Raw genomic sequence first — 7,408 nt, forward strand, 5'->3', positions numbered from 1 at the left:
GAAGATCCAGCAGCTTAATGAGTGTTGCTGCTCAAATGTTTTTATTTTTCAGCCCTCTAGGGCCCAATCCTGCCCCCCATTGCAATAAATGGCCGTTTAACTATTGATTTCAAGGAGGAGCTTTGTGTTAAACACTCCTGGCACCATATGGCTTATTTTGACTGACTGTATATCCTGTATACCCTTATTCATATGAGTAGTCCCAGTAAAGGTGGTGAACAAGAACCGCTCATCTTTACTATCAACCTATTATGGTACATACATCATACACCCTATAACTGGTAGTATTTGAGTACCACAATCTTTAATGTATTTATCCTCAACACCCATGTGAGTGCTGTTCCTCCCCCTCTTCCCCCAGTGACCAGCATTAAGGAGGATATTCTTTATTAAATCTTGGTCATACTTTGTCATAAAATTCTATTTATGGACAGTTTAGAAAGCATTAAACTATTCATAAGTGGTTAGTCGATTGTTATATAGGTTAACGTTGCTTATAGCCATAACACCTTTTAACCGATGTGCTCGAAGTATCTATGACTCATCTCACATGTTTATAACATCAATTCATCTGTTATTAATCCTTTACAAACTATTTTTTAATGGAACCTTAATATAAAATGTGACTGAAATCTGATGCAGTCACAGTGACCTCTTGGAATATGTCATAAGATAAGCTGAAACATTCTGCTCTGTCAAACGGTGCTCTTAAAGATTTCCCCATTTACTTTGGCTTGAAGGAAAGGAAGCTGTAAATATGATTTTCAACTTGTTCAGTTCTGGAACTTTTAAAATGTTTGTTTTAAGGTGTTTTTTAAAAAAAATAATATAGCGCTACTGGATGTTATTTGCATACCCTTGAAAAGGTGCTTTTTCCGTGTGGGATAAGGAGAGGTGCTGAGATCCTCATAAAACTAATTTATATTTGCAAAACCTTTGCCCTATCATAGAAGCAAATAAATAATAATTTTAAGGAAAAAAGTCAAAAAGAAGCATCCGCCAGGGAAAAAGCACAAACTCTTTCCATCCATTCATGATTCAACATTTGTTTTTTCAATTATTGGCCCTGACCGCCAGGCTTACATCCTAGCAAATTATCCTATGACGTTTAATTGAAGCCTAAAGATAGCTCAGAGATGCTAAAAATAACCGCAACCACCAGTGAAAATGCCACTTGTTTGCAATGAATGCTGAGTAGCTGAGTGTCTCCTAACCTGATACTGTTGGTAGCAGTGGGAATTTGGGGTTTGTTTGGGGTGGCAAATATTTCTATATCATTGTGCAAGAATCAGTTCTTGATACAGGATTAGGATTTGACCCAGTAAAGTGCTGAGCACTCAGGAAAGCACTTGAACACATGATTACGACCTAATATTGTATTAAGGGTATTTTGTAACTTTTTTTCCCCGTGAATTATCTGCATGGCTCTGGTGAACAGGTGAGACCTTTGTTGCGTTAAATTGGATTGAAGCTTGTGGGGTCCTGCAGAAAACATCAGGACAGAGTTTGGCACGTTAGTACCATAATAATACCCTCTGAGAGCTCCTCTTAAAGGCAAAGCTATAGTACAAAAACTTCTCAAAAGGGGAGAGTTTATTTAGACTGTTCAGTTAGAAGAAAACTATCTATCCCAGGGTTGGTGAGGCCCTAATGAATCTTTCCCAAAGTGCCTCAGAAAGAATCCTGGGGCTGTTCCAAAATAACAAGGTGTGGGAATTTGGGTTTTTTTTGTTTGTTTTCATTGACTTTGTGTAAAGTTCTCCATAGACTCCTGAGATGGCAAATGTTTGAGTGATCTCTCACTTGCTGAGCTGCCCACAGCTGTTATAGTCTTTTATCAATTGTAAATAGAAAAGTATTTATTTCCCAATTTCTTCTTGGTAGTATATGAGTGGATAAATGTTGTACTTGTTATCCAAAGGTAAACAAAATGGTCTAGCCATCACCTTTGTAAGAGTCACTGAACAGTAGGCAGATATTCTGTAGTGGTAAAGTAACTCCTTAAAGTGTGCTCCTAGTCAGAGAAGTGACTACACAAAAATGGCACCTTCTTAAGGTATGTATCTGCTTCCTGTCAGTCTCTTCAGATAATACCTTCATATATTCAGTATTGATTTCCTCGACTACTTAAGCATGTGAGTATAACTTTACTCAGGTGAGTAGTTCTATGGACTTGAATGGCGGTGGTGGTAGGATTTATTATTTACACTAGTACTGCCTCGGAGCCTCAGTGATGGACCAGGATTCCCTTGTGCTAGGCACTGTACAAACTCATAATTAAAAAATGGTCCCTGACCTGGACAGCTTACAACTCAAGTATACAGATGGAGACAGACAGACGGGACCACATTGAAACAATGAGATGTCTAACATAGTGACTGCCAGTGAAATTGAGATAGGATCAGAGTCTAAAATAGAGAAAGAACAAGTCAAAAAATTGCTTGGACAAGTTAGATGTCTTCAAATCACCAGGGCCTGATGAAATGCATCCTAGAATACTCAAGGAGCTGACTGAAGAGAGATCTGAGCCATTAGCAATTAGCTTTGAAAAGTCATGGAAGACAGGAGACTTTCCAGAAGACTGGAAAAGGGCAAATCTAGTGCCCATCTCTAAAAAGGGGAAATAAGGACAACCTGGGGGATTACAGACCCGTCAGCTTAACTTCTGTACCCGGAAAGATAATGGAGCAAATAACTAAGCAATCAATTTGCAAACACCTAGAAGATAATGTGATAACTGTCAGCACGGATTTGTCAAGAACAAATCGTGTCAAACCAACCTGATAGCTTTCTTTGACGGGGTAACCAGTCTTGTGGATAAGGGGATGCAGTAGAAGTGGTAGTCTTGACTTTAGTAAGGCTTTCGATACCTTCTCGCATGACCTTCTCATAAACAAACTGGGCAAATACAACCTAGATGGAGCTACTACAAGGTGGGAGGCATAGCTGGTTGGAAAATCATTCCCAGAGAGTAGTTGCGGTTCACAGTCATGCTGGAAGGGCATAACGAGTGGGGTCCCGCAGGGATCAGTTCTGGGTCTGGTTCTGTTCAATATCTTCAGCAATGATTTAGATAACGGCATAGAGAGTACACTTACAAAGTTTGCAGACGATACCAAGCTGGGAGGGGTTGCAAGTGCTTTGGAAGATGGGATTAAAATTCAAAATGATCTGGACAAACTGGAGAAATGGTCTGAAGTAAATAGGATGAAATTAAATAAGGAAAAAATGCAAAGTACTCCACTTAGGAAGGAACAACCAGTTGCACACATACAAAATGGAGAAATGACTGCCTAGGAAGGAGTACTGCGGAAAGAGATTTGGGGGTCATAGTGGATCACAAGCTAAATGAGTCAATAGTGTAAAGCTGTTGCAAAAAAAGCAAACATCATTCTGGAATGTATTAGCAGGCATATTGTAAGCAAGACACGAAGTAATTCTTCCGCTCTACTCCATGCTGATAAGCCTCAATTGTGTCTAGTTCTGGGTGCCACATTTCAGGAAAGATGTGGACAAATTGGAGAAGGTCCAGAGAAGAGCAACAAAAACAAGTAAAGGTGTAGAAAACCATGACCTATGAGGGAAGATTTTTAAAAAATTGGGTTTGCTTAGTCTGGAGAAGAGAAGACTGAGTGGGGACATGATGCCAATTTTCAAGTACATAAAAGGTTGTTACAATGAGGAGGGAGGGAAAATTGGTTATCCTTAACCTCTGAGGATAGGACAAGAAGCAATGGGCTTAAATTGCAGCAAGGGCGGTTTAGGTTGGATTAGGAAAAACTTCCTAACTGTCAGTAGTTAAGCACTGGAATAAATTGCCTAGGGAGGTTGTGGAATCTCCATTGGGGATTTTTAAGAGCTGGTTGGACAAACACCTACCAGGGATGGTCTAGATAATACTTAGTCCTGCCTTGAGTGCAGGAGACTGGATTAGATGACTTCTCCAGTCCCTTACAGTTCTATGATTCTGTGAATATTCAGCATGGTAGACCGTGGTCTCAGCACATCTGCTGCATAATTGCTATGTGAGTAAAGCTACAAACATGCTGCTTTGTTGGCAGAATTGGGGCCTTATAGCCCCAAACAAATTTTTACTTCGGCTAATCCTGAAAAGCCAACAGAATTTAAGGGAGAGATTCTACCTGATGCATCAACAAATGGTTAGCTAAGATTTGATCAGACTCTCACCAGAAAATGAGAGAGGTGGAAGGAGCATTGTTCTGTTTTGAGATTTCAGGCTGAACTTGCAGTTTGCTTGTAAACTAAGCAAACTGATCTGGAATCCTTGAATGAGAATAAATATGGACCCTAACAATGTAATTTTTTTTAAGTCACTCTGCTAATTATAACCAGACTTTCAGCTGCTTCTGCTGTGGGAGATCTTTGTTTCAGACATACCATTACAATGGTCACACACAAATTTCATCCATTTCAATTGCTTCCAGAGATGGACTGGTTAAGTGAGGTCATTGAACTGGCCCTCAGGAGATCTGGGTTCAATTCTACATTCTGCTGAAGCCTCCCTGTATGATCTAGGGCAAGTCATTTACAGCCAGTGTGTGAAGTACTCACTTGAGTCTTCCCATTGAACTCCCTGGAGTGACTTGCATAAGTGATGGGAATGAGGAGTTGACAAATTAGCCCTGTGTGTCTGTTTCTGATCTATAAAATGGCAGTCATCCTACTTCTCCTGTGCTTTGTCTGCTCAGACTGCAAGCTATCTGGGTCAGATCGGTCTCTTACTATGCCCTATATATTCAAAAGTTTGGAAGCCCTAATTCTGTAGCACCTTCATTGGGCCTGCCATTCAGAGGGCACCCAAAATCACTAGTGACTTTTGCAAATGTAGGCCTATGTGTATATCTTGAGACTAACGCAATGGAACACCAATTTCAGTTGGTTTCTAGGGACTCATTTAATAAAAACAATATACTTTAAATTCCATTAAGGCTAGTGGAATGATGAATTACATTAGAGCCAGTAGAATCTTTGAAAACCAATGGAAGCACCCTGGCTTGCGGGGTTTTTGTTTGTTTGTTTTAAAAACTCCAAAAGGAAGCAGTGTCGCTGCGTGCTGTCCTGGCACTTGTAATCGCTCAACTCGTGCTTGAAGGCAAGTTGCCGACCTTGCTTACAGACATTGCCGAGGCTACCATTCTGATCAACAGGCTTAGGAAGCAGACCACTGGATGGAATTCTGTCTCCTGCTGAGCCCTACTGAAATCAATTAACTTTATTTATCATTATGGTGTGTCCGGTGATCATTGCAATGATGGTGGAATAGGTGCTCTGAGTATTATGTGCTGAGCTCCTACCCACCTAAAAATGAGGGCCCTTTCAGGTATCTCAACCCTAAAAATGCTAATCACTTCAGAAAATCTTGGCCAATGGGATTCCACAGATGTATGCTAGTGGATCCAGTTGCAAGTCTGAGACCTGAAGCTGTGCAAATCAAAGGGCCTGGCCTATTCCTGCAGAAGGTAAAACTAGGGTGACCAGACAGCAAGTGTGAAAAATCAGGACAGGGGGTGGGGGGTAATAGGAGCCTATCTAAGACAAAGACCCCAAAATCGGGACCGTCCCTATAAAATCGGGACATCTGGTCACCCTAGGTAAAACTCACATTGACTTTACTGGATGCAGGTGTTCTGCTTGACTTAGGGGATGTAAAAGTATCTAGCATCTAAATGCCTCCCAATCTTCAAATGTGTTTAGCCTCCTGACTCCCTTGGGAGGCAGGGGCAGTATTATCCCCATTTACAGATGGAGAACTCTGGCTCAGAGGATCAGCGGCTTGCCCGGAGTCATCCAGACAGACTGTAGTGGAACAGGGACTCGAACCAAGGTCTCCAAGGCCTTAACTGCTAGCCTATCCTTCCTCTCTCATTAGGCCCCATGCTTGGTTTTTGCAGTGGAGCTTTGATGTCAAGAGACAAGATGACTGATGCTTTAGTCTCTGAAGCAACCCTAGTCACGCCCTAGGAAAAAATTGAGGTGAACCTCTGAGCTAAGGCAATAGGGGAACTTTACACCGCTAGGCATCACATGTATCATCCGTGTGTGGGGATGCCAAGTCTCTTTCTCTCTGCTGCAAATAGCAGTCTACAGTGAATGAAAAAGGGGTGACAGCAAATAAACAATATTATGGTTGCACATTTGCACATTTCTCTATTGCATGTGGAAACTATATAAGGAGCAAAATTGCTTTCAGGAGGAGGATAAAATAAAAATGTCCCTGTAGCATTAGCCTCAAAAGGATTTTTATTAGCTGAGGAGTGCCAATGAAAGTACATATTTTCCTATTTGATTTTATAGTCGTTGGAATCCATGCCATTGTAGAAAGCTTTCATCAGCCTGGTGGTAAACCCAATAGCAGACAGTTGATTCTCCTCCCGTTACTAGCAGTTTTCCACCAGCTTGGCCCATTGACTCCAGAGGAGTTCCTTCTCCTTTGTACCAGTGACAGAAGAGTTGAGCTTCAAATATTTAATTTGGTGGAGTAAAGGGTAAAGCCCCTATTAAAATAGTTACATGAAAATGGCTTTTGTATCCTATATAGCTCATTAGTCAAAGATCCAAACTGTGACTGAACATTAAAAGGCTTTTAAAAAAATTGCTGTGGGAAGGCTCATAGTTTTAAATACCTCCAGCTACCTGGACTGAGGATCAGAAGTATTTCCTACTTTCTCGGTGCTGGTTTTGAGTTTATGAAGAGTAACATTTCCCTTGTAGATAGGATGTCCATTGGTCCGATTAAACTCACCCAGTTTTACAAAGCGCCACTAATTTTATGGTCTGCTCTGAAAACAATTTGTTTTTGAATTGGGTCCATGAGGCAGTTAATGAACTATGTGCATGCAACCCAAACAGCCCTGAATATCAAAACCAGGCAGCAATGAATGGAAGGGAAACACAAGTCTAATGGAAAGGTATTGGGCTTTCTAGAATATACATGCACATGTGGTGGGGGGGGGGGGGGGGGGGAGGCCTCTTCCAGACTCAGGGCTTGTCTACATGGGGCTTTTAAATCAGATGGAGCTGAGGTAATCTAGTTTCAAAACAATTGCATACACATGATGCGACCCATCACTGGACACTAACTGCACGTTTATCAGGAATTCTGCAGTCCTCTGGCAAAGTGAACTAGGTTTGCATCGCCTTGAAATAGCTTGTTCTGTTCATGTGCATGCAATTGCTGCACGCCACTGTTTTGCGTGCTTCTAACTGCTATCCCACAGTGCTTTGCAGGTTGACTGTTTACTACCTGTCTGTTCTCTTGTGTGCCTTCCCTGCTCTGATGTCAAGTTTGCAGGATGACCTTCCCCCCACAAAAGGTGCACAGATTTTGTTCATTTCTTCTGGATCCTAGAGTCTCAATAATCTGACAATACAACCACAACAGCAGTCC

The sequence above is a fragment of the Chrysemys picta genome, chromosome 2, assembly GCF_011386835.1.
Source record: "Chrysemys picta bellii isolate R12L10 chromosome 2, ASM1138683v2, whole genome shotgun sequence".
NCBI lineage: Eukaryota > Metazoa > Chordata > Testudines > Emydidae > Chrysemys > Chrysemys picta.